Source organism: Topomyia yanbarensis, chromosome 3, assembly GCF_030247195.1.
Source record: "Topomyia yanbarensis strain Yona2022 chromosome 3, ASM3024719v1, whole genome shotgun sequence".
NCBI classification, from domain to species: Eukaryota; Metazoa; Arthropoda; class Insecta; order Diptera; family Culicidae; genus Topomyia; species Topomyia yanbarensis.
In genome coordinates, this window is record NC_080672.1 from 64,032,563 (window position 1) to 64,057,396 (window position 24,834).

Here is a 24,834-nt window from a genome sequence, read left to right on the forward strand (position 1 = left end):
AATTTTGGCAACCGCTTCTACAGGCAGCACTTTAAATGACTCCTATTATATTTTGAAAACAAACCGTATGTCGATCGATGGATTTGTTTATCAAACGATGTGCATTTCGAAACAAAGAGATGAAATAATTCTAAAGCTTATTTTTACTCATACATATACTCTAGAATGCACCTTACAATCACGATTGAACTAAATTCTGACGAAAATTCAAATTTCTTTTTTGATAGAAGTTCAATACTTATCTCCTCCAACTCAGGCATGAGTAATGTTTATTTACATTGCACGATTGGTCTGCTCAATAAGGTATTTTTGGCTTCACACTATTCGTCTCTTTCCCTATTCTCTTTGGAAGGAATCAGCCTGGTTGCCACACTTGCGGTTTTTCCTGTACCTTTCAGAATAATACCTATTGTTTTATTCTGGTTACAGTTGAAAATCGAAATAGTGAACTTTCGATTTTTCTCCTATTTTCAGCGTGCGCAACTGATGTAGATGATGGGTAAGTTGATTTTCTAACATGCACACAAGATGCGCATTAGTTGCCCACTCTGCAAATAGGGAAAAAACGAAAGACGTAAGTTCAATATTTCGATTTTCAACTGCAACCAGAATATTTTAGGAAAAAAATTAATGTAACATCAAAATACTAATGAATTTTCACATTCTACATATGTTTGCAAACATGTCATTTCGCTATTCTGTGTATATTTTGGAATTTTCACACATTTTCTCTTCTTTTCATACGGATTGTGAAAAGCTTTTTTGACTGAAACGCAGCTTTCAATGTGGCATCCCTGGCAATCCATGAGATCACAGCAGAGATGGCAGATTTGCAGACAAGTCTGCAAATTCGCAGACTTTTAATTTAAGCTGCAGATTTTTTCGATGACGCAGCTATTTGCAGATTTTTTAGTATGGTTGCAGATATTTGCAGATTTTTAGTTTGGTTGCAGATATTTGCAGATTTTTGAATATAAAGGCTTTTGGTTACACTAGCTTTCCTGACATTTTTTGTTCTACCCAGACTTTTAAAATTATTATTGCAGACATTTGAAAAAAGTACCTGGCATCTCTGGATCACAGGCAACTCACTTATGCTGAGCGTATATACCACATAGTTGCTCTGGTAAAGTCAAATCGCGCTTGGCACTCGCGCTGGATGGTCGTAGTTTTCTGTGATGTGTGCGCTCGCGTTTCGTCTCGATCGAACGTATACTCTGGTGAATCTCTTTCACTTTGCGAAAGTCAAGGTGGTGAAAAAGTGATTTTCAAGATTTTTCAAGTGATAATAAATAGCATAATACGCCATGGAAATGTATGAAATTGCTTATATTCTTAACCCGGAAGCGTGAGAAAAGACGCATCGAGATCGTTTGGATTCGAATTTTGCAGAAAATAGATAATTTAAGCAACAGAAAATAAATCGGAAAACATGCGAGAAAAAAATGGTGAGCAGCAATATCCGTGAGAGGTTGTTCACCAGCAAAAGCACTACCAAGGAAAACTATTAGATGTATAATGCCACTTTTCGATATGTGAAATAAAGTAAAACCAAAGAAAAGAATCAAAAATCAGCTAATTTAATGAAGATTCAATGTATGCATTGGTTTTTATGAGTAGTGTAGGCACTGTCCAAAGAGATGAAAAGCCTGTTGAGAAAGGGTGTTGTTGGGTTTGATAAGTGTCAATAAAAATCAAGTTTCCGCTCGGCCCACAAACAACCACAACAACAATGTGAAGTAATGCAGGCCATGTTTGTGAACTGTAGCAACATGTATGTATTCAAGTTTTAATAGAAAAATTGTGCATATCAATTGATAAATTGTGGGTTAAGCAAAAGCGTCGTAGCCCGGTAGTACTAGCAGGGAGTGTAAGCCAATCAGCAAATAGCTGAGGTGATTAACCCGAGTACAGGGTTCTGTAAAGTGAAACTTGCAATGTTCTGAAGGAATGTGCTCAAACATTGGGGACCCTTCTGAAAGAGCCAGAATAGAACAAGTTTTCGTTGGCAAAGATAACTGGATTGGAGACAACAATTGCAGTAATGGATGGATGAATATTCATATGTAAGTGTTTCACTTAATCTGCTTGATTGCACCAGAATGCATATGGCGTATACATAGGGAAAGTACCCTAATAATGTATATAACCGACGCAGCATCCTGCATGAAAGTATCAGTGCTGCTAGATAAATTCAATGCCTGCTAAAAAGCAATAGTCCAGATTCGTGATAACCCAATCATTCTAGTTTAGAGATACGCAAGCATTAATCACAAGATTTTCTCAATAGCGAAATTGTGATTTCCAACCAAAAAGCGTTCGGCAGCAGATCTTTTATTTTCTATTCTCGAATGGTCACTGATTGGCTTGGTTATCAACCCAGCGCTCTCGATATCTCTTATTTATAACTCAATTATATTTTGTCATTATCCCTCCGCTGTACGGTTAAGTGCCAGCTCTAAATAAAACCGGCCCTACTACCCTACAATCACATGCACTGCCTAGCTATATACTTTCTCAAACAATCCTACAATCCCGGTTTGTGGTCGTGTATTATAGCACCGGATATTGTCGGTACAAATAATTTCGATCGCACTGCACTGTCAACCGATAGCTGAACCGGCTCTCGTTGCATTCGTTTCTGTACACATGGTATTAGAAATGCGACGATAATTGGTTGACGTCGCTTGTGTTGTACTGTCTGCTGTGGCATTACATGTTTCTAATACTGCAATGACATGTAGTTTCAGCGGGCGAGTGTGTATCTCACGATTCGGTTGATTTATTATAACATTGTGTTGCTGGCATTGTTCACAATTGCTTTGAAATTGCATTAATTAAGATGATAATTAGGATCGAGTAAAAATAAAATTTGGAGTCTTCGATTTTCTTGAATTGTGCGTCTTGAATAAAATAATTAGGATCATTTTCTAAAATCAGTTAGAAATAATCAATCATTAAATAAGTTTGTCGTACTTAAATTTAATGTAATCTGAGCAGAAATTCAGGTTTCCGAACAGCGTAAAATACCATAAGCAGAGATATCTCTCATTTTAACCGTATGTAACTCCTTATCATCGCATTAGACACATATTTTACTCCACGGAACTCGATCACGTTTGTCGATGTTTATTGAGCAAATAAACCAACGGTTAATCCACTCATGTTTACACACAATGAGTACGAGGAGCAAGACAAAGATCACTGTTGAATATAGACAAGCTCTTGGTACCGCGTGCCGGCGGAGAAGGTCGTCGATAAACAAATGCCCACTCGTGTGGTGAAACGTGAAGATTCGAAAAATGAAATCGTAAGTGGAATGTAAATGTTTTTGGTGGGTTGTGTGCACTTATTTTTGGGGCAGTGCATTTACCGTGGAATGCAATTATTTCTTACTGAGCGACTGTTGGAGAGTTGGTTTCATCAGTAAGTAACGTTCTTGCTACAATTTTTATAATGTTGGTAAATTTATGCGATTTTCAAAAAGACTCGCGATATTTGTTTGGGCGCAGTGTGGAGCGCCGGCTTGACGCAAATCCCTAGAAGTAAAACAGACTTTGTGTTTCAATCGACCGACTGGTCTAACGTGATGTCCCGTCCGAGCAGACTAATGGTGAAATATAGCATAGTGGGTAGGTAATGTCAGAGACATAACCGAAGTGAAGTAGAATGCCCTTTAGGCTATTAATATGAATGCTGCAAAGTACTATCCTCTAAAAGGTTTTATTAAAATAATATATTTCTCTATTTCTAATGGAAATACCGAAATAATGGTACATGTATAAATTGTTTCACTCTCATAATATGCCCTTTTCAGGATTACCATATGAGAATCCATGTGTTCGAATATGTTTGAAAACTTTAGATTTCGATGTACTTGTACGTGTACCTCCATTAGAAATACTGAAAAAATTGGATTTAATACATCCTTTCAGAAGATAAAATTGCAACATTCATATTAATAGCCTAAAGTGTATTCTACTTCACTTCGATTATGTCTCTAACATCACCCACTCATCTTTTTATTGGAGCAGAAAAGTGCATGTTTGTCGATGAGTAGTAATAGATTTTCTTTTTCTAAAGGCAGTAGAAAACCAGCGAATAATCAATTCATTACTGCGTTTGTCACTGCTAAAAATGCCTATTGATTATTTATTAGCACAATATTAAACAGCGAAAATTTGAATGGGTGTGTTGCTAGTTAAGCTAGAAAATTCATGGGAAATATCATTGACGGAAAATAAGCATTAATAATTCTTTACAAGTAGATTTTGTTAGTCCTGAAAAAGACTGTTTTGGCAAAAATGGGGCCGCGCGAGTTTACTTTTTGCCAGCGCTGATCTTCGGGTAGCTTTCTTGCCTGATGCAGCGGTCTTCTTTGGCTTAGGAGTTTTCGGATTGTTTGCTGCAGTCCTCGATGGTTTGGTGGCCTTCTGCTTAGTGACAGCTCCTATTCCCTTTGCAGGGGCAGCATTCGTAACCGGTTTCCTAACAACTATGGCTTTTTGACCTCAACACCATCATCAGCGTTTTTTGTCTTCTCTCCGATGGCAGCCAGTTTCTTCGGTTTCTCTCCGATTTTCTGTGGCAGTCGAATGGGCTGAATATTAGGCAACATCTTGCGCCAGAGAACAATTTGTTCAGCTTTTCGTCACTTCGAATGGCCAGCTGTAGATGACGTGGGATGATCGTGGTCTACCTGTTATCACGGGCCGAGTTTGTTGCCGACTCCAATATTTTGGCGGCAGGATATTCCATAACTGCTGCTGGGCAGACGCGTGCCGACAGGCTCGGCGTAGGGACCCTTTCTCAGCAATCGATGGATTTGCCGGACAGGATGTGCTAGCACATGTGTATACAACGAATGATGCCGCACTCGCATACGACCTTCAGTTTTATACTGGGAACGTTACGTTTAATGCCAAAAGGGTTAATTATTGTGACACTGTGTATATTTTTCAGCTTACATATGCCGGTTAAACTTTGGGATGATTTTGAGTAACATGCTCGACGCCCTCTATCAGAGCCTGACAGCCTTTCCGGTACGTTTTCCTCAGCTTTTTCCACTTCCCTATCATTTCCATTTTGGTCCTCTGCAGCTCGCGCTTGAACTCACAAGTGGAGCGAATGTTTGTTTTAGTTTAAAATTCAAATCACGTCATGTCTTACTGGACTCAAAATTATGTTTCCCCAGTTTATCCAGTCTAAGCATCTGTATTGCTCTATGCCTAAATTTGTTTAAAATTATGCAGCAAATAGAATGGTGATGTATACCAAATTACAATTTCAATTAAAGTTTTTCGAAATTATATAGCAAAACGCTATACTGTAAATGTGATTGTTTCAGTTCTAGTTCCAGATTGTTTTGGTTTCAAACTAGATCCGGTTTAGTTTTAAAATTGTTAATATTTCAGATGCGCACGGTATTAACTCTACAGTTGATTAAATAATGTTATTTGTTTAGCCAATAATCAATTAAGTAATAAAATGATTGCTTACCTAAGTTCATTAGTACATTATTGAAAATATAATTGGATTTTGAGGTTTTATATTTTGTGTAAGTACTGAATATTTCCTTTGGCGAGCAGTGGCGTATTCAGAAATTTGGTTTCGAAATAGCAGTAGAGTCTCTCCCTATTCATCCGGAAACTTATTTAGTAGAAATACATGCATATGCAAATTTTTCGTAAATACTTCTTTTGTGAATCACTATGATGTATTAAAGACGTGTACATCGTAGCTTATTGAACCAATATCATTGATGAATAAAACGGATACTAGTAGTCCTTAGAGGTATAGTCTCTCCATTACAGATAGGACCGCAGACGTTACTGGTTTCCAGTTTGCAGGAGAAGTATACGCACTTGGGTGGACCGTCACTCGAAGATCACCGCGATATCAGTCCAAGACTAATTGGCCTGGATTACGGATCTTGGACACGGAATCAAAAGTCTTGAAGATAGGTTCATGAAGATTTTTCCAGCGGTGTGAGAAAAAACTGCTTTTTTAGTTTTCCAAGATGGCCGCTTTTCCAAGCTTTCTCAGTTGAACCTTAAGACGTGATCACGTTCGTATTCAGGACAGTGAAGCGATGGCTTTTCACCGATGTAAATGTCTCAAAAACCGGCTGAGCAAGCATGCAGTACTAGCCGAGACTCTTGAGCAGAAGACTCAAGAACTTGCCAAGAAGGGTTACGTACAAATCTGACTTCGGAAGAACTTCAAGAAAAGCGTGCGCATATTTGGTACCTATCTATACTCGTTGTGGTGAACCCAAATAAGCTGGGCAAGTTTCTTCTAGTGTGGGACGCAGTTGCCACCGTCTAGGTGTTTCTTTAAACTCAGTCCCCCTCAAAGGTCCAGATCAGCTAACATCGTTGTTTTCGGTACTGATCCATTGCCGTGCATTCCGAGTGACAGTATGCGGCGATATCAGGGAGATGTTTCACCAAGTGCAATGAGAGATGAAGACCAACATTGCCAGCGCTTCTTCTGACGACGTACTAACGAGTCGAAGCCCAGTATTCACGTCGTTCAGGTGATGACGCATGCTGTTCACCGAGCACAATGCAACTCGTCAAGAACCTGAACGCAAGACGATTCGAACAGGACCATAAAGAGGCGGTCGATGCAATCATCAAGCAATACTACGTTGATGAAATGCTCGTTAGCGTTGATACAGGGAAAACACAGTGAAGCTCGCACAGGAAGTTGAAAATGTTCACGAGCAAGATGAGTTTGAAATTCGAAACTGGATATCAAACTCAAACTCGGAATGTGGTGGAATACGACGACAGACCGATTCACTTTCAAAATATCCATGGGATTTGATTACGCACCTGTTGACGTTTTTGAAGGTTCTTCTGCAAGAAATATGGAGAACATCAGAATGCTACTATAGAAGACACGCAGTTCGAGAAATGTTTGACGTGTCGGGCCGTTTTTCGGAAGGTATTATCTGTGCAAGTAACGACAAGTCCGAACGTCAACGACCGTTACGGAGGAGGTGGAAATGTACACATTTGATTGAGAGCTAGTTGGTAGGAGCGAAAACGAAAGTAGTGCCATTGGCGGATACGGTAATGGCATCACTGTTCATCACGGTTAGCAAGCGGTACTTCTGGACGAATTCCAAGGACGTGTTATGCTGGCTGAAATCCGACCACCGGGGATATATAGCCCATTCGTCGCGTTTTTAAATTTAAAAAAATTAAAACTGATAGCAATATAAGATTTCAATTTGATGCTACTATCAAAATATGAATTCTACTTGTAGCAATTTTGATGTTCGACATTGCTCGGGTTATGTGCCGGAGGTAATTTCGCAAGATTTTAGGCTACTTGGATGGAAAATTATTTTTTCACAGCTTTTAAAAAGGTGTAACTTCAGTGTTTTTGCATAATTTTCTCATAGGAACTTTATACGGCTATTTTTGTTTTTTTTTTCGAAGAAACAATTGTTCCTATGGCATAAGATACTTCAGCAAAATAATTCTTTTAATTAAATTGCATCGTAAAATTATTACAAATGAGTTACTAGTTTGCTTATTCGTTGTTTAATTAGCTGTTTGTCATGATAATTAGTAAGCACCAACTTCTAAAGCCATAACAACTATGATGCCCGCGAGCGCCCCCTTTCACACTATACTCATTCGAAAGTTTTTAATTGATTAGTGAAGTTATTTTTGCTTATCAACTTACGTCAAAGATGAATTCAACATTCCAAAGTTATTCAAAATCATCTTATTTTCTTCGTTAAGGCATAACAATCATTTTAATGTGATGGAAATTGACGCTTTTGAATATCAAACATAAACGCAGCGTACCAAAATTATCAAAAAAAAACAAGAACCTTAACGAGAAAATATTTATTTTTAAGCCTCCCAATTGAGTTTTTTTTTCTAATGTTTTAATATCAAAAAGGAATGCATGGAACAAAAATTACTAATAAAAATATAAAAACGCTACAAAATAATTAGTTTGAGCTACCCTAATGAGAGGGGATTTTTTTCTCGCATGTATTAATATTTAAAACAAATTCAGCACACGAACATTACAATTAAACAGTTTTATGAACGATTACATAAAAATAATTATTTTTGAGCCACACTAATGAGTGAGAATTTTTTATTTCTGGTATGATTTAATATCAATAACGAATCTAGTGCACATTTTTTTTAATTCAAAAAACTGTTTTTGAGCCATCCTAATGAACAGTAAATGTTTATTTTTAATATGTTTTTTTATCAAAAACGAATTAAACCGATCCACTGTGCGCAGATTTCCTATGGCCTTAAAGGGCGCATTTTTTGTTTACTTATAGATTTGGCCCTGCCACTACAAGACTGACGTATCTGACCGAATTACGGATTCTTGCCTAAAATCTTAGTACAGTTTTATACTGCTGCTATACAAATAACCGTCCATGTGCTGTGGGATTCCCTATACACATCAGACAATTGTGCATAAAGCGGCAGTGTAAATGTTCCCAAATATGCGGTTACACCGCTTTCTAAGATTTTACTACCATCCTGAACGCAAGGAAAGTGGGAAGGAAAAACCAAAGCTTGCACGCTTATATAAATTAGGCGCGGGAGGTCGGTAAACAGGCAGAGTAATCCATTTTCCGCGTTCTTTTCATTCCATTTTCGGGTTTTTAAGATCAACATCAACCTTTTCTGTGCTATGCAGCGATGCATTTCTTACACATGACACGACGCCAAATCAAGCCAAAACAATGGATTTGTTCGTGCTGTCTCGAAAACTTCGTTTTGTAAATCTCACCTTCCGGGGTGTTTGGTTCACTACATTTGCCACAAGTACATATGGCCTGACAAACCAGGCACTTCGAAGCGAATTTCAACATTCCTTTATTTGATACAGTCATCGACAGCGAATTTGTCTTTATCCTCAGGTTTTTTACGCGGTTTTTGCGCAATTTTTATGCGTTTTTTACGCGGATTTTTGAATTTATGTGATTTTTTTTTACGCGGTTTTTGAACGAACATGAGTTTTACGCGGTTTTCATTTACGCAGATTTTGAAATTTACGCGGTTTTCATTTACGCGGATTTTGAAATTTACGCGGATTTTTGAATTTACGCGGTATCCATCAACGCGGATTCTTAAATTTAGACGGTATTCATTCACGCGGTTTTTGAAATTTACGCGATTTTCATTTACGCGGCCTGTATCTCCTGCGTAAAAAAACCTGAGTGTATTCCTATCCAGGCAACTGCTTCAAATCCTCTGATGTAGGTCTCATGATCAATGATGCAACACCAGTAATTCGTTAGCAGCGTCATTTTAAGTTTCCGAGCGCCCGATTTGACAACATTCTGCTGGTGTTCATCTCGATTTTGGAAATTCTCCACCTTGCACGTTTTCAATCCGGATAGTTTTTTGGTCCTTTGGCCAAACTTTGCGCAACATCAAGTTTTTTTGCCAAGTCCCGCGTCGAAATGTTGGGTGGATTCCGCTTGAAATAAGCAATTTTCCTCCAGTTCCTGATTTATGGTTCACTGTCATTCGTTCCTGGAACCTTTGGAGGACCAAAACTTAGCGATACAAACAATGCTCGCTAAAGAGAAACGGGATAAAAATTAATAAATTTCGGTCAAGTATAATTAATGTCACGCAAGTTTCAAATTGCCACAATAATTATCGACTAGCCCTTTAACGGCTGGGAATGCTGTTAATCGAAATAATTTTATGCGAACCAGGTAAAACTGCACCCAGTTGGCTAGCTCTCAGAAACTGACTTGTTACTAAGGCGAGAAACAGGTTTAAACAGCCGACTTAAACCGAGTGAATTGTAACCCTTTTCTGTTACTCACACATGATAAACTGATATGTTTTATTTTAAAGTTCCAAACTTTTGTCAAAATGCTCCAAGCATTTTAAAACTTGATGAAGTTCAAGCACATGATGAAAGCTTTGCAAAACAATTAGAGACCTTGTAATATGGTCACATTTTGAACTTTTGTAAATATATTTAATATTCTTTTTTTCATATTTTTGCATTATATTTTCTATTCCAGTCCACATAGCACCGTTACAAATGAAACGAACTTCCAAAAGCCCAATGAACCCCTTCATGAGTAATGAACACTAAACGCACGCATAAATCCCGTTCATGAACTGACAAATTTCATCCGCTCCTTCTATTGCGCGAATGCGTAGACCTTAGCGGGAGGTTTGGGGTAAGCGCCCAATTGGTTTCCTATGGGTTCTCTACAGCCTGGCAAGAATAAAACGGCAGAGGGATTCTTTATAATTATACTCAGATGCGCGTCGAAACGAAATGGTTTGATCTGGGTGGCTTGAGAGTGAGGGAGATGTAGGATTGAATCAGCGTTCTCAGTTGCCGGGCAAATAAAACTTGACAAGCGGTCCTCTTCGGAGGTGGCGCATAAATCGCTTGTTTGAGTTACCTGGGGAGCAATTTCGCAGACCAGAGCCGCTAGTGCGTCTTGCTCGCGCTACAACCTGAATTCTGTTTATTTAAAAAAAGCACTCTTTTTATAAATCCTAAAAATACGTTCGAACCTTGCATCATAGGCTCGAGCTCTGCAAGTTTCAAAATTCTTTCGAATATTTTGAAAGTAATTTTCTTATAGAACGTATAAAAATACATTTATTTCCCATATAAAACTACAATCGCTTTGCGGCACGTTTTAATGTTGTTAAATTGTCCCCAAATTTACCATAAATTGTTTATAGATTGATACCTATTATTTTCGGAAGCATCCATTAATTCTCCTATAGTTCCCAAGAGTAAAACATTATGATGTTTCGAATCTTTTTGCTCGGATCTCAATTCAGTTGTAACAGATCTATCGTATGGCCATATGCTTTTTGCTGCATTTAGAAATAACAGTTATTTAACTATGTTCAAAATGTACAAGTGTTATAAACATATAAAAGTGAACATTTACATATATTTGCTGGAAGAAGGTAGGCAGGTCTTTTAACAGTAATTTCATTTACGGGTCATTCGACCATCTGGGATGGAATCTTTTAAATCAGGTATATTAAATTGTTGTTACGACGATTGGGTCTGTGTTTAGAGCAATTACAAAATTTAGCTCATAATTAAGTGGAAGATTATAAAAACGAGCGACTCGTTCAAGCAATTTGTTTTGTTTGCCCCCATAATTGACGTTACACATTAATCAGCTTAGCACTTAATATGTATTTACAACATGCTGTTATTTATTATTAAATCCTTCAGACCAGCTCTTTCCCATCAATCAGTTACAAAACGATTTGTATTATTATACTATTTCCTATATATGCCCACCGTCTAAGTTGGCAGGTATGGGTACAGGGTGCGGAGATAGTTGAACCGTTTCAGACATGTAAATGTACGTAATCGATGGATAATGCTACACCTAGTATAAGTGCATACCAGCTGTGCACTGAACCTAAAACCATACGGTAGCAAATAAATTTCGTTTGACTCTGTCTTACAACCAAAGTTTGATTATCATAGTTTCAGTTGTAAAATTGGACGATTATATTTTGGTGTTTTCAGATTTTTTAAAAACCAATTAGTGAACTAAGATAAGGAACTAAGATTACTGGCATCGTATGTTAGTACCAATACCGCTGCACCACCTTTGTAATGTCCCATTAAGAAACTATGTCTCATGTAATTCAAGCTCTAACCGGCTATACCTACGACTTATTTTCAGATAGGATGATAAAATGAACGGGTGTCTCTCATTCAGCTGATCGATATGTAGGTGTGTGCTATTGATCACAACAGCTAGAGATAAGTTTCATACCTTATTCATTAGATACAACGTACAATAGTTTGGTTCAGTGTAGCTACCAACATATCACGTAGAGTAATTAACAACGGCTGCAAGCGGCTGGCTACCGGCGGCACGTGCACCGAACTTGGCTGAATAACTGAGTTTTTTTGTTACAACGGGAGCTACCAATATAAAACAGATATTATGTACTCACACCGTCACACCCATTCGCAACGGGAGTAATGAAAAGACGTAAATGATTAAAGTGTTCGTACATAGCAACTTTTGTTTTATAGTCAACGCTCTTCGGATGCCATTCTATTTCGTTGATTAACTCGCCCAAAATAAACGAATCGCTACTCATTCAATTTTAATACAGTACCTACAGTAAAAAAATTGTGCGAGAAGCCAGCGTCCAGCTCTACCACTCGAACAAATTATTTCGGCAGACTCTCTTGCAAATTTAAATTGTTTAGATGGCATATAGGAACATGGCGAAATCGGGATCATCACTCTGCCTAACAGCTAGACCCACACTCAATTCAGAAGCGGGCAATTCGTTCAAAAGTATGTTGATATATACTAGTTTGCAGTTGAATCATTCTATTATTAGTTGAAGTGAATTGAATAACCTGTTCCACAAGTACTAGTTCAGACTGGTAATTTTTTATTCATGCAAACTGACGCTCACCCTATTATTGTCGACCTTTGTATTAATTGACACCAAAAATCTGATCATCGGCACACTATACAATTTGAATTTACGGCCAACCTTGTGCAAAAGAGCATCTTTCGTTTTGTCTTTGACTTGCAGCATGAGCGCAAAAAATCGACTGGGTTGTACCCAAAACAATTACAGCACAATTTTCAGCACTAACTGGCTGGCTTAATATGCATAACTGGCGTATCTGCCAGTATAATCGTTTTCAATTCATTCTTCAATAGGATATATCTATGTAATCTACACCCATGTCTGTATTGTTATCCGACATAAGCTACAAGACTAACATAGTCTATACCCAGGTTCTTGAACTTAAATTGACAAACTTAGCCTTTTTACAAGAATAGGTGGAGTGAGTGCGGGTCGGTGTCAATTTCAACTGAAAATTGATTTTAGAAACGATAACAAAATTGTCTTGTAACTTTTTTCCCTTAGAAAAGAAAATTAAATCCGTCGGACTAAGTTGATTAGGTACGGAAATGTGATATCTCTTGAGAATAGAAGCCCTTCATGTATGCATTACTGAAATTTTACCTTAGTGTAGTTTTCCTTCCTGTCACTGTGATATGACCGCTAATCAAGTTACTTTTGTGGGGTTGCCCTGTTTACTGTTACAATTTTTGTTGTTGTTAGAAGCGATTTATTTATTTCACGCTGCACTATCGAGGCTCTTTTATGCAGTCTTAATTAGTTAGGTTTCTAGACATCCAATTTCACATACATTTTTTTTGGATAGTTTGAAGGAAATCATTACATACTTCCACTCCGTGCTCTCTAGGAAGGAAAAGCATTCAATTTTAACAATTCGCTCCGCACGTTGGCATAGATTTTTTTTTGTATTCGAAATGGAAAATTTGTTTTGACGACCTTCTAAGTATGAAAAGCTAAACTAAACAACATGCAACTGTCGGATTTGACCAATAAATGGTCGGTGTTAAGTCAGACCGGACTAAGTCGCAAAACATAAAAAAAATGAGATAATGAGAGCAATGGATAAATAATTACGTCAGCTACATTCGACTTTTGCCAGATTTGAAATATGTAACAATAAGCAAGAATTATGGCAAAATTAATTTCCATTTATAATGTAAAGGATGCTGCGATTCAAACTTTAAACTCGTTTTTTTCGAAATCAATATTTTGTCATTTAGTCCGGTCTGACTTAACACCGACCAAATATAGTTCTGTTCAGATTTTATCTTCACACAGTTTTTAGCATGCATAGTTCTTTGAACACTGTTGATTTATATTTTTTTTTACATTTAAAAGAACATAAAATGTGCTATGGCTAGGATACTAAACAGCTACGTTAAATGAAGACACTTTAATTTGAGTTCGTTTTGTTTAATGATGAACCAAAACGAACTCAAATTGAAGTGTCTCTGTAAAACCAAAAGATTTTTTTGTTTGCAAGGAAAGTAGAAACACGCAGTTGTAGGCCACTTCTCAAGATCGTGTCGTGCATGGCACCGACATGTGCTCAGTTGATTGCCAACCAAAACACTTTTTGAACAAACACCGCTATACACAAATCAATCAATAGACTGACTGCTTGGTTGGTGGTTGCGTTATGCGGCGGCACGTCGTTCATCTGCCACCGTCAAACCGATTTCGGCTCTGCGGTCAAGTGCGGTCGTTAAAAATTCTACACACGTTACCGGTGAAATGTTTATCGAAATGATTTCAATTATCGCTTAACGAAGCAGAATGTTTTGTGTGGGGAAAAGGTACCATTGGACCTTTGTACAGTGTTTTAAAATGTCATTTTCACGGTCAAAATTCTATAATTGCTGAACCATGGGTTTCGCGGAATAGTCTTCTTTCAAAAAATTTGTAGATTTGAAAAGACGCATCTCTTGATAAAATGAGTTGCGTGTTTAATTCTCCTGGAAGTGCGATGAACAAAAAAAAATCTCGAACTAATTGGCTTTCTTCAGTAAAGTTATAGGAATACTATTATGAAGAACGTTGTAAAAAACAGTAATCCTCTACATCAGCGCGTCGCAACCTGTAGGAACCCTTGGAAGGCCGTGGAGAATTCGCTGGAATGCCGCAAAGAAGTATAAATTTTCCGGAAGTATATTGAAATGTTAAATATTAATATTAAAATTCAATTAATATTAAAATTCAAGTCTAAAAATTTAATAATTGCCAATGCCAAATCGATGATACATTTGACGTAAACAACATTGCGACGTATTTTGCTGTCGAATAATCGAATTTTAAATGTTTCGACATGTGAAATAGAATCTTGCGTCTCTTTTGATGTAGAACTTGCTTGAATGGAGATGGAGAATTGTCAACAAAGCGCATTTTACATGTTCTTGAATGTAAATTCAAGTGTTTTGTGGCGTTCCTCTTATGTGCATCTTGCTGAGCCATGGTGATTTCTAAAGAATCCATGATACGTAAAAGGCTGAGAACAGCTGCTCTACATAGGACATGTAACATTATTTGCGATAGTCCCTTTATCACCAGTTCCCAGGTATTGCAAAGTGGTTTAAAGCAATAAAATCTTGAACAATAAAGTTATTGTCAATTTTCGCATATTTTTATTTAAACATACCTTAAGCAATTGCAATTGCAGAAGGTTCAATCAATTCAATTGCAGAAATTAACAGGAGGCGTATGAGTATTAAATTTAAACATTCACTAAAATGCTTAAACCTTGGTTAAGACGTACTAGTGGAGCAGGGTTAATAAAATTAACAACAATTTGCAATTTGCTTGGAGGGGAAGTGTATTTTAGCCTTTTTTTTCCTTTTCTACGAGACATGGTTTACGAATGATCGCCAAACAAACAGTATTCCATAACGAATATCACGTCACTTCGACGATAGAGTAGTGGGATTAAGGCCAAGTTCCCTTCGGATCGTGCAAAACTGAGAAGCAACATCAATTTAGGCACAGAGAACAGACGTCCATCTCGAGCGTAAAAGTTGAGAAAACAGTTTACGGCATATCCAACGGTGGTTCTGTCGTTATTTCGTATAATGCGTGAGTCTTATTGAATTGACAGTGGACCACACAATTAATGTCCAAGTGACCGTCGTAATTTTATTGGGATATACCAGTATGGAGGCTGAAGTGTTCTAGCGGATATTAGTTCAAATGGCAAAACTAGTATTTTAAACTTGTTTGTTCGAACCTGAATGTCTGTTTTCTGTGATTGTTACAACTACATATTAAAATTTTAAATTGAATAAGTAGGTAATATAGCCGCGGGGAGAGGATAACTGAGAAGGATAAGGAGAAGACGTCAGTTGTGGAGGATCATATCTAACAATTTCCACTACATTAAACAAGTATAGTATATCTGTCTTTCCATCCAACATCGGTAATATCTATGGGAGCGTCGCTGAGTCAGTGGTCTTCCTTAAGCAGGTATTACATCAACAACATCAACATTTCCTACCCTATACTATGTATCGGTGAACATGGTCGTGGCTGGCAATGACGATTCTCATGCTATTGGTTTACTGAACTCAAAATGCAAACATATTCCAAACAGTCAACGAAGCACTATTGACTAAAAAAGGCTTCAAAAATTCGCAAATCGAGATATTTTCTACTGCATTCCTTTTGAAGAATAGAAAATCTTCTACAAACAAAATTAAAATCATTTTCCCGGTATTTCCAAAAATTGGTTAACCTAAATTTCTCGGATCCGAGTAAAAGTAATCCCTCATAATCTGAATTAATTGACGGTATTGCAAACATCTTCAATCAATATTCCATATATAAGTATGAATAAACTGAATCAATTATCTACAGTTAACACCTAGCCCTTAGTACTGCTAATATGGGTGCTGGAAAATTGGGTAACACCAGTGTGAAATAAAATGTTCAAAAATGTACTTTTATTGGTAAGCTTTCAAATATTTCAGTTAACCTTCCCAAACCATCCAGACCAGAGGCCAACAATAACTCTGTTTTAGCAATTTACTGCTTTGTTCTTTATCCACTGCAAAAACAGTACAGTAGCGTTGCCCCGGTTGCGAGTGGAATGAGAAAGCCACAGGTACTACAACAATTACCATTGCAACTGACTTTAAGCTAAGTTACTAAAGGCTAAAACCGTGCTTATCCACATTGATGTTGCTTATCATGTCTAAATACGAAGAAGTATCTTTTACTTGAAGAATCTTTTACCTGCCCAATACGGATGGAGGTTAGGTACTAAGTCGGTGTTCGTTTCGTTTTAGATTAATATTTAACAGCAAAATGAGCGTGATTTAGGCAACAAACTTACTATATCGGCATACATCGAATAATGGATCTCTTATGGGAGATTCCAAGAATAAATCATTTGTTCAATTAAATCATATTTTATGGGTTTACAAATGCCATATTTTAAGACTTTTGGTGGTATCCAACTGGGAAAACACATCGAAAATCATGTGAAAAAATCTCCCCTGAGACAGGATTCGAACGCGCAGACCTTGGGACTCCGGACCAATGCACAAACCCACATGCTATCCGCGGGCTATCTCAATCAAATTCTCATGGGCGCAAACACCATATAAACCTATAAAAAGACCATGAATATGGTGAAATGTGACATCCATCGAAACGCCATGAAATGGTCTCAAAAACCCATAAATGCACCAGAAAATGGTTTTTATATGGGATCTTCCGGACCATGGTGATAGTGTTTTCATGCGTCGTACCCATTTCAAACACCATGCAGTGGGGGTGAATTTGAACCATGAGCATGGGGGTATTATGGGCTTCTCGTTTGCTCGGGATGATGATGTCCCAGGAAAAACACATAATTATCACATTGACGACAGTGATCGTACCACTGCCTCTAAAGTCAGCTCGCACACACTTTTAACACTTATAAATTTGAGAACGCTGTCTCAAACGCGAACATACAAACGCTCGTTTCCGCACGATTGTGAAGGTGAAATATCCGCTTCCCACATCTTAACGGTATATTCAATATCACGATTAGAATCATGGCTCGCTGCAATTGGCCTTTAGCAGTGTTTGAGCGGGTGACGGTCTCGTCTGCAATTGTAGTGAGTTATTCTGACAAGGAGCCCTTCCATAAACCACTCCCAGAAAAAGACACTATACTAAAACCTTTAAATAGATCCGAGCAAAAGATCGAAAGTAACAGCGCACCGAAATGCGCATAGTTTACCAAGAACAGTGGTAACTTGAAAAATTAAACTCTGTTATCTCGAAGTGTTTTTTTTTTTCCAAAAATGATTTTTCCGTGATCGATTGCCGCAAAACTACTCTACCGATCTACTTCATTTTGTTTTTCGTTTGTTCATAATTAAGTTTTCTCGTACGTTCTCGTATATAGAACAAAATAGTTTATTTAACTATTCGTTAAGGTACGCGAAATACAACTATAGTAATGGAATGCTGGACTTCCCTCGTGATCACCAAATCAAATAAAATCATCAAATAAAAAATGGTTTCGGGGAAAAGACAATAACTCCACCAATTACACGGTACTAGAATAATGTTGAACTTTTCAAGTGACCTAGTATAAGTTGTAGATCTTGTGAAATACAACTCTAAACATTGTATGTCAGCTGTTGTACACCCTCAAAATATTGATTCATAATAAAAACCATTTTCTGGGACCCCATTGCCACAAAACAATTAGCTATGTTGTCTTTGTTCATCCGATTTTCGATTTCCACTGTTCTGGTAATACGAGAAATGAACCTAAAGTAGTTAGGGAATTTGCGTTTCAACTTCGTCTCATCAGAATCCGACTCTAACTTAGTGACAGGACTAAGCTAGCGCCGGATTGAAGCTAGCTCCAAAAACAGACACTGTGTTTCTGACCAGATCCCTAGTCAAGCGTGATGTTCCACAAGAAAATGAGTTCATTTTAAAACTGATAAGAACATGGCTTAGCAAGCCTATGCAATATGCACTCCTTAGTGGAAAAAAATTGGGTAAAGACACATTTTTCTCCACTAAGGAGAAAATTGTTTAAAACCACATTTGCACGTTAAGGACACAAAATTTGTAACTAAAGTAATTAAAGAATTTGCGTTTCGACTTAAACTTCTCCAACGGTATGATATATTATGCTGATTTGTGAGATTTTGCGCGTTTTTAGATGAACAATATGAAAATAGTCATTTTTGCGATTTTTTCATGCCAAATAGGCAAATTATTCAATATTTTTTCCAAAGGCACATCCTTGTTCTAATGATAATCAAAAGAACATTTAATTTTGCGTTCAATGATATTTTGATCATCAAAATCGATGGAGAAAAACAATCCATATTACTGACCAGATTAGTGTCAATATATTTGCTTAACAAAGTGACGAATTAGAGTGAGATGTTTCAGTCTACCCTCTCATCTCGCCCATAGTAGAAGCGAAAAAAGCTCTATTTTATCTATTAATAAATCATACAAACAATGTCTACTGGTTTGTTGCTTATCCACTCCACAAACAGTATAGTATCGACTGCGAAGTGAAATGAGAAAGCAACAGAAGTAAAAAATGCCTCTACTACAAGAATTACCATTGCAACTGACTGCAACATTGCGACAGTCGAAGTCTTAGGGTGCCATGACCGAATAATCTAGTGATATGTAGAAATTCACTCCCTTCTAGATCTGAAACTCAACACTTGCAATCGGGATTCGCGCGAACGTTTGAATGCCTAAGCGATCAATTCCGTTTACATACAATTGCTCAACCCCTGCGCGATAATATAATATTGGTCATAAACACGAACACGCAATTACGACCAGCAACGCAAACCAACACCCGTAATCTCGAAAACAAAAGCGCCCCTGCTAAGTGAACGTTTTCATACTTTCGAATTTATAAAGACGCGTTCCCACGCGATCATGAATCCATCAGGTCCGAAAGCCCCTAGCCCTTGGCCCTATCAGGCTTCAGTAGGACCATTCTCAAAAAATCGTTCAAATACACTAGACAACAAGTTTTAGGGCGACATGACCGGGAACTCGTACACTCAAACTTAACTTCTCAACTCTTCGGCAAAGGAGAAGCAAGTGTAATGTATTCTCTTCCATGTATCAGAAGCAGTGATGCTGAAATTATTGAGCTTCTCCATATTTATAGTTTCTAGTTTTTTTAGTGGTGTCATCAATGATACATTGGTACATGCATACAAATTTTACGTAAATTAGAAGATATGAATAATCAGTGTTAGGCGATTTTCTTTCGATTAATGAACGATTTCTTTAATAGATTAAATTCTAGGCAGTAGAATTTATTTTTGAAATATATATTTTGCACTTCCAAAAGTTTTTGAATTTCGAAATAAATATGTTTGTTGTCAAACCTAGGATTTGCTTAATCTAAGTAATCCCACCCAGTCCCAATGGTTTTGCAAGATTGCTCTAAGTGAATAGAGCCAAAATTCGTATTTTTGGTGTGTAGAGAAATCAGTAGTGTTTCTGAACGCACTTTCGAATACACCGGGAAAAATTCTCGAATTTGGTAATAAAAATTACTGGTGAGTCTTTTACCCTCTCGCAGGTTGATGGGATTGACGGTATTGTAAACATCATCAAGCCACAATAGATTCAATAGAGTTATCTAAATATAAGGACCTTCGCTCTTTTTAGTTTTTATTTGCACCAAGTTCTACTCCTAGAGGTTAATTAGTTCTCATGTTAATTATCCACCAAACATTATGACTACTGAGGATTTGATTTATATAAGAAGCCCGCTTCAAGATGTTGATTACAATACGCCTCGATAGTGGTGTGTCGAGGAGGCCGGGAGGGCTGATATGAGCCTTTTGTCTGTTCTATACCTTTCCGCTATTCACCAGCTCATAACCAACAATCAACCAGTAACAAATAGATAATTGAGAAAGGATGTGCTATGTGTGGTGGTTGGCTATTCAAGTATTAGTAGTGTTTGAAGTACTAATGTATGTCTCATGTGATGATCATAACTTCAGCTGTATCTTGTACCTATCTAATCTATTACGTCTCTCATATATTGTCTTTTATTTCTTCTTTTCGAGTCCTATACTGCCATTCCACACCCGTCTTCAGCTGGGTCAACAAAGATGGTGATAGTGAACGTCTTAACACTCACACATTCTCAAACGCGGTCTCAGCGGGAACCTACAAAAATTCCATCGTGCACGCGATTACGACTCGGTCACGTCCGAAAGTCTATCCTTGATCCTAGAAGCCTAGGTCCATGCCTTCAGCTGGACCAATTAAGAAAATACGCCCATACCTATTAGACTACACGTCTCATGGCGACATGACCGGGAACCAGAGGTGGGAAAAAACCGGTATAGTACCGGTGCGGTAAACCAAATTTTCACACGATTTTGTGTTTCCTTTACATCGTGTGCGGTCTTACCGCTGGTTGTGTTTCAACGAGACACGAAAACCAAACCGAGTTTCGTTTACACAGCACCGTGGTTTGGTTTTGATTTTTGTTTACCGGTGCACGAGTATGGAACGAAACACGAGAATACCGAAACCAAACTTCGGCTTTGTTGCGGTTGTGTATTCGGGTTGATGTTTATCGGCTATGCTAGTGCTGCCAGCATTTTTACTAGAAATTCAGTGCATATTTATTTTAGATATGTCAGGTATTTTTTCGGTAATTGAAAAATTGTTCTGAGACATCTTCCATGTACAACAAAAATGTTCCTCGTCATTTTGGAAGAAAATAAATGACTTACCTTAACTCAATATTACGGCATTTTCATGATGATTTATCATCAGGAACTTTGCAATACGGGTATGTTTGGTATGGGGAACTGCCCAAAAATCGAAAGTAAAAGGAAGTTTATTAGCCTTCGCTATTTTTATATGAGAGACTGAGAGCAAGAGTGGATTAAAATTTTGTTCAGAGCAAAAGTGGGTTAAAATATTCCCTTAGATCCGAAATGGTATATTTATCAAAACTTCAGGCAAAAGCGGGTCAATCATTTTCATTTAGCGCAAAAATTGTTCGACAAAATTTTCAGAGCAAGAATGGTATAGAATATTAACCCATTTTTGCGGTACGAAAATAATACATAGGTTCATAACAGGTGTTCAGAATATTTCTTATTCGGACTTGTGAACAGAAATCGTAACATTTTGGATCCGTATAGGTCAGCAGACACCGAAAATTTACCATTGGCGCCATTTGGAATCCAAGATGGCGACTTCCGGTTACCACAAAATAGTGAGAACCACCATCAATATGGGTATCATTTTAAAAGGTATGGTCAACAGAACCGAAAATCGACCATTACCGCCATTTTGAAATCCAAAATGGCGACTTCCGGTTACCACAAAATAGTGAGAACCACCATCAATATGGGTATCATTTGAAAGAATATGGTCAGCAGACATCGAAAACTGGTGATTGATTTGATTGATTTGATTGATTTGATTGATTTGATTGATTTGATTGATTTGATTGATTTGATTGATTTGATTGATTTGATTGATTTGATTGATTTGATTGATTTGATTGATTTGATTGATTTGATTGATTTGATTGATTTGATTGATTTGATTGATTTGATTGATTTGATTGATTTGATTGATTTGATTGATTCGATTGATTTGATTGATTTGATTGATTTGATTGATTTGATTGATTTGATTGATTTGATTGATTGTTTTCAATTTAATTGATTTCATAGATTTCATTGTTTTCATTGATTGTATTGATTGTATTGATTGCATTGATTGCATTGATTGCATTGATCGCATTGATTTCATTGTTTTTATTGATTTCTTTGAAGTCATTAATTTCAATTTCAACATTGTTACATTAACATCAACGACTTTCCCGAATCAATACATTTATCGGTTTCATACGATTATTCGCCAAGAAAGATAGCCATTTTGAATTTCGTGTCCGTTATCTTGGTTTTTAATATGGTAAAGAACATCAATTCTCGACAAACATATGATTACGGCCTAAAAGCCAACTGTCAAAATCCACTTTGAATGGAAATTCCAGACAAACCGTTACTAGTCGAACACAGTTCACAACAGTTTATGAAAGAGAAAACTTTTCTCTTTCGTTTACTACCAACATCTGTGATTGGCGTGTAACGGTTTGTCCGGAATTTCCATTCAAAGTGGATTTTGACAGTTGGCTTTTAGGCCGTAATCATATGTTTGTCGAGAATTGTGAAACGTTAACAATCGCCCAGAACCTAACATTTCGATATTGCCCCATCGACTCTCAACAACTAACCTTATTCAATTCAGTTGTTTATTCGGCAGCACTGCACATGAATTTACAGCCTCTTCTTTCAACCGAAGCACCGCGTACAGAAAAAAACCAGGTTCGGTTTTCTAAAGCGGAACCGATACCGCTGTTTAGAATACATTAACACGAGTTGAAAATCGTGCACACATGTAAACGGTGCTGAGTGACTCGGTTTGGTTTTCAAAACCGACACTCGGTCGAGGTTGTCATTTCGTTTACCGTGTGAACGAAATCAAAACCGCACACGATGTGGATCGCTCGTTTACACGTGTTGAGACTTTGAGCACCATACCAGTGACTGTACGTACCGGTTGGTTTTCTTACCCACCTCTGCCGGGAACCCTATCGATATAAACGATCCCACTCTCTGCCAGAATTCTAACCGCGCACTGAAAATTTAATATCAGACTCACGGTTCGCGAGACCATTCAAGAACACACGTTACAAAATCACGTCAGCGCACAAACGTTAGAGCCCCTCGCGATTTTCCAAGCAACCTACGAACTCGCAAACATGATTACACCCCGATGATAAGGTGAAAATCTCAGCACTCATAAGCTTACCAACACGATCTCAAGCGTCAACCTACAAACTCCCGCGCTCGCGCCATCATGAATCGGGATCGTCCGGAAGTATCTATCCTCGGTACAAACAATCTAGGTCCTTGTTAATTATTTAAAAAATAATAAAGTTGAAAAATAACTACCATATCCACTAGACAAAACGTTCCATGGCGACATGACCGGAAACTCTAGTGATATGGGGTAACACTCTCTCTCTCTGTCAGAATGTGATCCGTACACCGAAAACTAAAGATCAGAATGACGGTCCGCGAATATATGAAGCGCCGCAGGGTTTCAAAATCGAATTTATACACGCGAGCACACGCGACAAACACCTCAACATACGAACGCTTAAGCCCTTCGCGATCATCTACGTACACCTATGCCCGAGATCGCGTAAACTTGATAACACTCCGGCAATTGTGTGAACGTTTTAGTACTTACGACGTTACAAACGCGGTCTCAAACGCGAACCCGCAAACGCGCGCGATCATGAATCGGTCACGTCCGGAAACCTTTAGCCTTCACTCTAGCAATTTAGGTCCATACATTCAGTTGGACCAATCAAAAAAATAAAGCTCATATCCACTAGACCACGCGTTCTACGGCGACATGAATGGGAATTCTAATGATATGGAAGAACCCACTTCCTTCTGGAATCTGAACCGTACACAAAAAATTAAGTATCAGATTCACGGTCCGCGCGCGATCATTCTAGAACATATGCGAATATGCGAAAGGCACACGGTTATGAAATAGAATTTATACACGCGAAGTTCATACACGTTAGCACACGCGACATACAAATGCGCACGCGACATACAAACGCACACGCGATCGAGTACGTTAACGTACAAATGTTCGAGCCCTTCGCGATGATACACGCGATCGCGAGTCCCTACGCCCGCACATACCTGAACCGTACAATGAATATCACATTCAGAATCACGGCCCGCTACAATTCTCGACAAACATATGATTACGGCCTAAAAGCCAACTGTCACAATCCACTTTGAATGGAAATTCCGGACAAACCGTTACACGCCAATCACAGATGTTGGTAGTAAACGAAAGAGAAAAGTTTTCTCTTTCATAAACTGTTGTAAACTGTGTTCGACTAGTAACGGTTTGTCTGGAATTTCCATTCAAAGTGGATTTTGACAGTTGGCTTTTAGGCCGTAATCATATGTTTGTCGAGAATTGGCCTAATGCAGTGTTTTTTTGGGCGACATTGCCTGTCTCGTCTGCAAATTGTAGTATGTGATTCTGACGGGGAGCCCTTCCGAGAACCTAGCTCTACAGCTCCAGTAGGACAACTCTCGAAAAAAAAAAATTACTGGTGAGTCTTTTGCCATTGTTTCAAGAATCTAGGAATTCTGAACTAGGAAGATCAGTCTCCCACATTTTGCAATTCGTAAGTACAAAAAATAGGAATGATGGAGGAGTTTGAATGTTTAAATAGATTAAGAAATAGTTTTCACATGTCTGATAATATTGGGGAATAAATTGTGTGAAAGTACAGTATTTTTTACAGTAAAAAAGCAAAGAAAAACCTTGGTACTGCATTCCGTAGCGAAAGTTGACTTTC

General features: G+C 37.8%; 1 protein-coding gene across 1 annotated transcript in view; it reads left to right on the top strand.

Annotated features, from left to right (window-relative positions):
- Positions 1-1,149: 1,149 nt before the first annotated feature.
- Positions 1,150-24,834, top strand: part of LOC131688856 (transmembrane channel-like protein 7) — a 46,819-nt gene continuing 23,134 nt past the window's right edge. The window contains exon 1 of the mRNA XM_058973431.1: positions 1,150-2,066. The gene's annotated coding sequence lies outside the window, so the exon portion shown is untranslated. The remainder of the gene's footprint in view (positions 2,067-24,834) is intronic.